Raw genomic sequence first — 9,867 nt, 5'->3', positions numbered from 1 at the left:
GTTTCTATGTGGGATTTCCTGGGTCTGTGATTCCCAAAGAGTACTCTGTGTATGTATGGACCAGCAGCACTGGGAAAACCTGAGAGGTTGTTAGAAATGTAGAATCTCAGGCCTGAATCCATCTTCCTTTTAACAACCTCCCTGAGTGATTTGTATGTGCTGTCCTGGATGCTTTTGTGTATCTCTGATGTAGAAGTAAGGCTGTGATTATTGTACCCTCACCCTGAGGTAAAAACCTTAGGTTGAAAACAAGAAGTCTTTGGTTATTCGGGGACATAGCTTCATTAATACTGTCTTATAGTTACTAACTTGGGTTAGAAGAAACTTGAGAGGTCATCAAGTTCAGCCATCACCGCTATCATGAATTTCAGTATAATGATCAACTTTTGTAAAAAGGTTAAACTGTTCAGGATATTCTGTTCAAGAAGGTGAAAGCCTATAATACATCTTAGAAAGGCAGCCATTTAAGAATGGACAAATTTGTATATTAAAAAGACTTTTGGGGCGCCTGGGTGGCGCAGTCGGTTAAGCGTCCGACTTCAGCCAGGTCACGATCTCGCGGTCTGTGAGTTCGAGCCCCGCGTCAGGCTCTGGGCTGATGGCTCGGAGCCTGGAGCCTGTTTCCGATTCTGTGTCTCCCTCTCTCTGCCCCTCCCCTGTTCATGCTCTGTCTCTCTCTGTCCCAAAAAAATAAAATAAAAAACGTTGAAAAAAGACTTTTGATGATTAAAGGAATAAACAGTTATCTGGAAATCTTCTAATTTAAGCCAGAGGAAGGAAAGAGAATTGTCTTCCTTACGAAAACTGCTTTTGAAGTAAACATTTCCTCAACTCTGTGTTTCCTTTGACGTTGAAAAGAAGTACCCAGACTACATCAAAAAGACAATAAGTTAGTTTTATGTAGAGATGAGTTTTGTGGAGAGAAGTTCTACTTTTAGAACTTGAGGCTTTTTTTTTTTAAGTTTATTTATTTTGAGAGAGCATGTGCAGGGGAGGGGCAGAGAGAGAGGGAGGGAGAGAATCATAAGCAGACTATGCTCTGATAGCAGGAAGCCTGACACAGGGCTCAGTTGCATGACCATGAGATCATGACTGGAACCGAAATCAAGAGTCAGATGCTCAATCAACTGAGCCACCTAGGCGCCCCTAGAACTTGAGGCTTCTTACCCTAAAATTGCACTTGAGGATTTTAGTAAGGCAATCACATTTTTAAAACTATGATTGTTTCTACTACTATTTTCTCACAAACAGGGAGTAGGTTTGTCTGTCCTTCAAGTTCTAAGCCATACCAGCCAAACAGTCAGTTGCTTTCATATTAAGCTAACATGACATACAAAATTTACTTATTTAAATATGTAATGAAATTGTGATCCTTGAGTGAAGTGTAGTGTCTTCATTAGGGCAACAAATGTAGGGTTTTTTTGAATATGAGAAGGCTTTCACATCATTGTATGTGTGACAGCAGCCTGTCTGAAGTAGTTCTAGTCAGAAGTGCAGTGCTAAGGAAATGCATGCTGACATAGAGACCCGACTTCTAGCCCCTGCTCAAACATTAACCACTTGAATAACTAACTACTTGGACAAGTCACTTAACCTCTGCAGGCCTAACTACTTAATCTCAAGGTTTCTCTCAAGTCCTGGTTTTTCACCACTTCATTCTGATGTCTCAGAAAGATACTTTGCATACATTTCAAAACAATGTTGGGGCACAGCTGGCCGGCTCAATCAGTAGAGCATTCAACCTTGATCTCAGGGTTGTGAGTTCAAGCCCCATGTTGGGTGTGGAGATTACTTAAAAATAAAAATTTAGGGGCGCCTGGGTGGCGCAGTCGGTTAAGCGTCCGACTTCAGCCAGGTCACGATCTCGCGGTCTGTGAGTTCGAGCCCCGCGTCAGGCTCTGGGCTGATGGCTCGGAGCCTGGAGCCTGTTTCCAATTCTGTGTGTCTCCCTCTCTCTCTGCCCCTCCCCCGTTCATGCTCTGTCTCTCTCTGTCCCAAAAATAAATAAAAAACGTTGAAAAAAAAATTAAAAAAAAAAATAAAAATTTAAAAACAAAACAGAACAATGCTTATCCCTGTTTAATCCCAATGCCATTAATAAAGCTGATTCTGCCAAGTTTGCGCCTAACCTTTGAACGAGTAGCAGCCTGATATTATCATATTACATGATATCATGTAATCATCAGAGGAAAAATAGCTGAGATTTTGACCTCATTTCTTGAATAGATATATTTATGGTTGTGAGCTAGCTAGCGTTCAGTTAATATTATACAGAGTTATTGCTAAATTATCCTTTTCCTCAGATAATGAATAAAAATAAAAGTTTATAGCATGAGTTATTGCCAGTCGATTAGATTCTGAATTTATCACAGCAAATGTTATGTTAGAGTTGATTTAAAAAAAAAAGACTCAGGTTTCACTGACTAGATTATAAAAGATAAAGAGGAAAAATGCTGACTGCTGCTTGAAGAATTTTGGCTTGGTAAATATGTATCTAAGACAATGGTACGCACTAGTGCAGAGTGAAATACAGTAAGAGCATGTGCTCTAGAGCTGTGCTTCTAGGCTTGAAGCCTGACTCTGCCACTTCCTGGCTGCAGAACCTTGTGAGGTTATGTAACCCTCTGTATCTCAACTTTCTTGAATATAATAGGCATAATACTAATACCTAACCATAGAATTGTTATGATGATTTAATGAATACAGGTGTTTCCCGGTTGAGGATAGTTCGACTTACGATTTCTCGACATTATGATGGTGGACGGTGTGAAAGCTAGATGCATTTAGTAGAAACCACACTTGGAATTTTGAATTTTGATCTTTTCTCAGGATGGTGATATGTGGTACGATACTGTCTCATGATTCTGGGCAGCAGTAGGGAGCCGCAGCTCCATCCACCACACAATCACAAGGGTCAACAACGCATGCACTTACAACCATTCTGGTTTTCACTTTCAGTACAATATTCAATAAGTTACATGAGGTATTCAACACTTTATTATAAAATAGGCTTTTTGTTACATGATTTTGACCAACTGTAGGCTAATGTAAGTGTCCTGAGCCTGTTGAAGTCTAAGCTATGATGTTCAGTAGGCTAGGTACATAAAGTTCATTTTCTACTTAGGATATTTTCAACTTACAGTGGGTGTATCATGATGTGACCCCAGCTGCATGTAGAGCGCTTACAATGCCACTCAGTACAAATTAGCTATCATCATCATCACTATTATTATTAGGAACTGAAATGGGGAGAAGGGGAACAAGGACAAGAATGTAAGGACAAGAATTCACATTAGGAAACCAAAAGATGTTGAGAGCAATTTCAGAAATGGGGGAGATAGTACTTTGCACATCTGCTCCTACATTAAGTATTCTCTGTACGTGACTACAGCACTCTTGTATAAAATTCTTTACTATTTGCATGCATGTGTGTATGTAGCACTTCAAAGTGATATATATCATTTGATTATCAGCAATCTAGGGAGGTGAAGTCTCTTATGCAACCTAGCAAAGACTGCTGACTCCCTCAGAATGTGGGTAAGACAAGCCTAGGATGGACCCTGTGAGCACCAAAGCACAGCACAGGAGAGAGCACAGCAGGCCCTCCCTTTCTGTTTAGAGTCTGAGGGTGGTGCTGGGCAGAGATGTCATGTGGGGCTATTTCATTTCCCAAGATGACCTCATCATACATTTCCTGGAAGCGTTATATTTGATCATCTCCATAGCTTCACATTCACCAAATGTATTTCATATTCCTTGGTAGTAAGCATATTTTGCATGCCTGGCCTGGCCTTAGCTATGCATCAGAAAGTACCTATTTAAAGCACTTTCTGTATTTAGCGCTGAGAAATTCTTGCACCATGTTTTGTTTTGCTTCATTTTTGCTGTGATAGCAAGTAATATCCTATAGAACAGTGCCACAAAAATGTTTCAAATGACAACATAATCTCTAGCCAAGTAATAGGAAATATGTATCAGAGAAGTTACTGGCTTCTTACAACTCACTGAAATAATAATTAACATTGACCACTTACTATGTGCCTGTCAATATGCCAACTGTTTTATGTGACTGTAGTCATCATGATATTACAGTTTGCCCAGCATGTAGCAAACTGTAGGAACTCAATAAATACTGCTGAGTAAATGAATCCGAGGTAGGGATTACCTTTATCTATTTTACAAATGATGAAAAGCAGGTTTAGAATTTTAAGCTTTGCTTAAGGTCACATAACTATTAAGCAACAAGTGAACCTAGATTGTAAAAGCCCACATTTGATTATAGCATTGCATAGTGTGGTAGCTCAGAGTGGGAACTTTGGAGTCAGTGAGATCACCTAGTCTTGAATCCAAGCTCTGCCACTTACTAGCTGTGTCACCTTGGGAAAGTTACTTAACCTTTATGTGCTTTAATTCCTTCATTTGTAAAGTAAAATAATAATTCCAACATGCCAAGGTTATTGGGAGGTTAACTGAGCACTTAGAACTGTGCCTTAGTGTCCGACTTCAGTTCAGGTCATGATCTCACCATTTGTAGTTCAAGCCCCAGTTCAAGCTCCTGACAGCTAGGAGCCTGGAGCTTGCATTGGATTCTGTGTCTCCCTCTCCCTCTGACGCTCCCCTCCTTACGTGCTTTCTCTCTCTCTCTCTCAAAAATAAGTAAACAAAACATTTTTTTAAAAAAAGTATAGAGTTTGGGGCGTCTGGGTGGCTCAGTCGGTTGAGCATCTGACTTCAGCTCAGGTCATGATCTCACGGTTTGTGAGTTCGAGCCCCGCATCGGGCTCTGGGCTGACAGCTCAGAGCCTGGAGCCTGCTTCGGATTCTGTGTCTCCCTCTCTCTCTGCCCCTCCCTGCTCATGCTCACTCTCTCTCTCTCTCTCTCTCTCTGTCAAAAATAAATAAACATTAAAAAAAAGTATAGAGTTTAGTAGAGCCTTATATACACCAATAGAGTTTTCTATTTTCCAAAATAAATTTCCATAAATTATCTCATAATGTTCTTAAAAGGTAGACAACAATAATTACAGTTAGTATAATACCATGTCATTTAGTTTTCACAATAATCCATTTTATAGATGACAAGAATCAGGCTCAGAAAGGTTAAATGGATTGCCCAAGGTCACACAGCAGCAAGTCAGTAGCCCCCATTGGGAGAAGAAACAATGAAAGATTTAAAATGGCTAACACACAGTGTCAACTCTTAAAATCAGAAGAGACTAGAGGGAATGCAGATAGGAAAACAACCAGCTCATTTAATGATAAATGCAGCCATGTGCTGAAAGGGGTGCACACTACACGTTGAAGAAAGCCAGAAGAATCGATGAATTCTGTCTGGAGGTAGTATGTTTGCCTAGAAGTCATCCCAATGGCAGCAAAGCAGGTCAGGCGCTGTTTTGTGGTAATGAAACATATTGGGTTTACTTGAAGGCAGAAAAGTTTGTAGGTCTGGGAGTAACAGAACAACAAGTGAAAGAAGTTGCCCAAAGAAAACTTTGAAAAATGCCTGGGCATTCATGGCAACTCCTACACATTTCTGAACGTAGGAGGGAAACAGCGACCTTCATTTTAAGGACAAATGAAGTATTCAGTACCAAGGATAATGTGAACAATGTGATTATTCTAAAGAAAGTTCCCTATCTGCTTGAAGGGATTCAGACTGTGTATCTTCTTCCTTTTATCTTTAGTTTTGCTACTTTGGAACCTAGTGGATCAATTTCTTTTGGAGACAGACCTACCATTTTGAGGCCTTAGGGTTATGAGATATTCTCTCTCTCTCTCTCTCTCTCTCTCTCTCTCTCTTTCTCCTCTCTCAGGGCTTGTACACTTCCAGCAAGATCTTGCCAATCAATGAGATATCATGGTGCAGCAAAGATGATTCCTTCTCCTCTGCCTGATCTTGGTGGCTTGGAAACTAGAAATAAAAGATTTTACTCCTATTTGGATGGGGTGTGGCAAAGCACTAGATGAAAGTTTAATGAAGCAGATATCTGTGAATCACTATGAATAAACCATTTTCAGATAGTGTCTTCCCTCTTTCTGTAGACTGGCTTTGTTTCCAGCTCAGTCCCCAAGATGATATCTTAGGTTAATTCCTAGACAAGTCTGAGAGTGTGAAAGTTCTAGGATTCATTATGATAGACTACTGTTCTCAGATCCAATATATCTCAGGTGTACTACTCAAACCAGATTTTCTGAGATTCTTCAAACTCATTCTGCTAAATTAAAACCAAATATCTAGGTGATGGAAAGAACATACATATTTAATTATTAAGCAACAAGCATTTTGCTCAATGTTGGGGGTGGGGAGCAAAAATTATAAAATATTCGAAAAGGGTGGTAAAAATCCCAAATCACTTGAAGATCTCACTGGAGAGAGAATACAAAGTTGCATTAAATAATTGCCTAACAAATGCAAACAGAATGCAACTAGATGCATAAATGTATGGATAATGCTGTAGGACCTCAGACTAAGGCAAGAGCAGTTTGAACCTCGATGTGGAAGAGGAAGTTAGCTTTGTATTGAGGATTTATAAATGAATGGACTGGAGTAAAGAATGTATTTGCAGGAGGGAATACCATTAACTCTGTCCTCTGCCCCCTTGTAGTGCTTTGGGTATTTCATTCCTGCCCATTTCTCAAGACATTGCCTGGCACGCAAAATGAACGAATGAAATGGTATTCAAGGCTTTCCACAACTGAGTCCTATATTACCAATCCAGCCTTGCTACTACTTATTCATTCACTCAGCAGATTTTTATTTTACAGGTAAATGCATTAGACTCTGCGGTAGGCACAGAGCATCCAGAGAAGAACTAGACCTATTTTTTGCCCTTACAGAGTTTAGACAAAGAGAGCAAAGCTATGATACAGTATGATAATCACTCTAAGAGGTATGCTCAGGCTAGTGAGGAAACCCACAGCAGAAACACTTATCTCAGAGGAGAGAATGCCTCAAGGAAAGTTATCAACTTTAAAGTGATCCAAAATAGAATTTTAAAATAAAGTTTACTAAAGTTTATCAAAGTTTACAACTTTCCTTGAAGCCAGTATGAAGAAAACATTTTCAGATAGTGTCTCCCCTATTCCTGTATACAGGACTTCTTTCTGGCTCAGTCTCTAAGATTAGATCTTACATAAACTTGAGTCCACTCTTTGACAAGTTTGAGTGTTTGAAAGATCTAGGATTCATGAAGATAGATATAACCCCTAAGCCAGTCAAAGTATAGTAGTTTCCTGACTAGATTAATATAATGGCAATGTGAGGAGGGACTGGAAGGGTGGAGTTTAGCTAGGAAGCTGTTGTAATAATTGGAAAAAAGTGATATGAATTTCTATTGATAGTAGAAGAGAAAAAGGAAGATGAATGTTTAGATAAGTCAGGAGCACATGAGTTTCCAATTGGCACATTACAGTCAACCTTAAGATACAAATATTTGAACATTAGCAAGGATTCTGGGAACAATCCTGAAATTTAACAGACTCTTATAAAAATTAGTTTAACTGAAAATTTTAAAATGTCAAAAGGGGGAGAGATGAATGATAGAAATGGAAGAGGGGTAGCCTCAGACAGGAGCAAGGACATCCTTCTTGAAGATTACCCTTGAGGCCTACCTGAGTCTGCCCTGAATAGTGTCTGATGTGTTTGGATAGAACAAAATCTAACATACACAACAAGTCACCAGACTCTGTTCTCTAATTTCAATCAAATTCAATTCAACAAATATTTGCTGAGTACAAATATATTCCAGCACACTACCAGATATTTTTAAAAGTGTACCACAAATATTTTTAAAGTTAGTTTCTATCTTTATGTAACTTATTGTATACTCAGGGTAGTAATAAAGTATCTAGCTAGAAGAGAAGTATGAGTAATAAGTGTTCATCTATTTAGAAAAAATTGGAATGTAAGTACCAAAGATATGGTTAAAAAAAAAAAAAGTAAAACATGCGTGCGCACACACACACACACACACACACCACAAAAAGCTAGCCTCCTTTTAATTTCTCCAGTGTAGCAATCATGCTCCACCCTCGGGGCAGTGGCATAGCCCTTCCTCTAACTAGCACACCCTGCCTCCCATCCCCAATTCTCCTGCCTGGCTCCTTCTCTTCCTACAGGTTTCAGCTTAAATGTCACTTCCTCAGAGAGACCTTCCCTGACTCCTATGTGAACTGGCCCTTTTCTGTTTTATTTCTTAACAGCAATTTTCATCACTTTTAACTATCTGGTTTATTCACTTTTTGAGTCCTTTAATGTATGACTTCCCCACTAAACTATAAATTTCATGAAGGGAAGAATTACCTTTTTTTTTTTAACCATCATACACTAAGACTCTGGGACAGTAAGTGGCACAAAGTAGGTGTTCAATAAATATTTGTTTAATAAATATATGAATATTGTTACTTTCATTAGTTGAATAGTTTGAACCAACATCAAAGAGGATAATTATCATAAAGACTTAACTTCTAAAAAATGATGAAACAAGTAGTTTCTGAAAAATTTGCAAGAAGAGACTTTGCAAATGGTGTTCTGTGAACCATAGTCTGCAGGTCATTTGTAGTCCAGCCAAGATTTCTAATGGCTCTAATCACTTCCTGACTCTGGATCTTGCAAAGAATAATTCTAGTCTTGATATATGAGAAAGACTAAAGATGTCCAATTTTAAAGAACAATTTTAATGATGTCCTATTTTAGAGGATTTTCATTATATACTTTAAAATAAGAAACTGTTTGGCATATTAAGTATCTGTGGAAATAAGTCATTTGATATACCTACATGAACATGTTGAGATGAGAGCATTTGCAAATATGCCTTTTCAAGTGTGGTTAAATGATTCTCTATACTTATCGGTTACAGCTCATAATCATTACTACTGCTCAAGTATATTAGAGTTGAATGTAACATGTTCATAATATGAAAATGGAAACATAAGAAAGATTAGCATATGACTAACTTAACCATTTCCTTTAAATTTTTTACAATTATGGTATTTCACATCCTGAAATACATTATTTAATATGTAATATTATTGATGCTGAAGGCATACAATAATGTAGAGTCATTATTCTAAAAAACAAACAGTTCTGGGGCGCCTGGGTGGCTCAGTCGGTTAGGGGTCCAACTTTGGCACAGGTCATGATTTCATGGTTAGTGAGTCTAAGCCCCACGTCAGGCTCTGTTCTGACAGCTCAGAGCCTGGAGCCTGTTTTGGATTCTGTGTCTCTCTCTCTTTCTGTCCCGCCCCCGCTCGTGCTCTGTCTCTCTCTGTCAAAAATAAATAAACATTAAAGAGAAAGAAGTAAATAATGAACAGGTTCCAACTACTTCTTTTGAATTTTAGACTTATTGCTAATGAAGAATGTTTACAGTTAATTTAATATTAAACAGATTGTAACCTTGAATGTAGCAACTAAAATGAAGAGGAATTATTTGTTAAATGCATCTCTTCAGGGAAATCTCACAAAAGATTTTGTTTAGCAAAGATATTTGAAACAACTCAGAGCTATAATTATTTCTAGGCTATCGCAAGATAAATTCATTTTGTTTGGATTTTGATCCACTAATAAATTTGGATTGGGGAGAGTGTCATTTTGATATTTAATACAACAATTAAATTATAACTTGGAAAGTGAGTTCCAAATGGCCTGAAGCATGTAGAAATTATGTGAAAAATAAGTAACGTATAGACCAAAGACCCTTTCATACACCTGGGTGTGAGTCTTGGGAAATCTAACAGTCACAGATGAGAATTCCTCAGTATCCACAATCCTATAACCTTTGTGCTTGTTTGGTTTTGAACTCCCTCTAGTGGTTCAACCTTTTGGTGCTTCAATTGGTACTCTTCAGTTCATAGAATCACCAAATT

This window comes from Panthera pardus, unplaced genomic scaffold (genome assembly GCF_024362965.1).
Source record: "Panthera pardus isolate Hobbes unplaced genomic scaffold, ASM2436296v1 HiC_scaffold_24, whole genome shotgun sequence".
In the NCBI taxonomy this organism is placed as follows: Eukaryota; Metazoa; Chordata; class Mammalia; order Carnivora; family Felidae; genus Panthera; species Panthera pardus.
The sequence above is the reverse complement of the archived record's forward strand: the minus strand, read 5'-3'. Positions refer to the sequence as shown.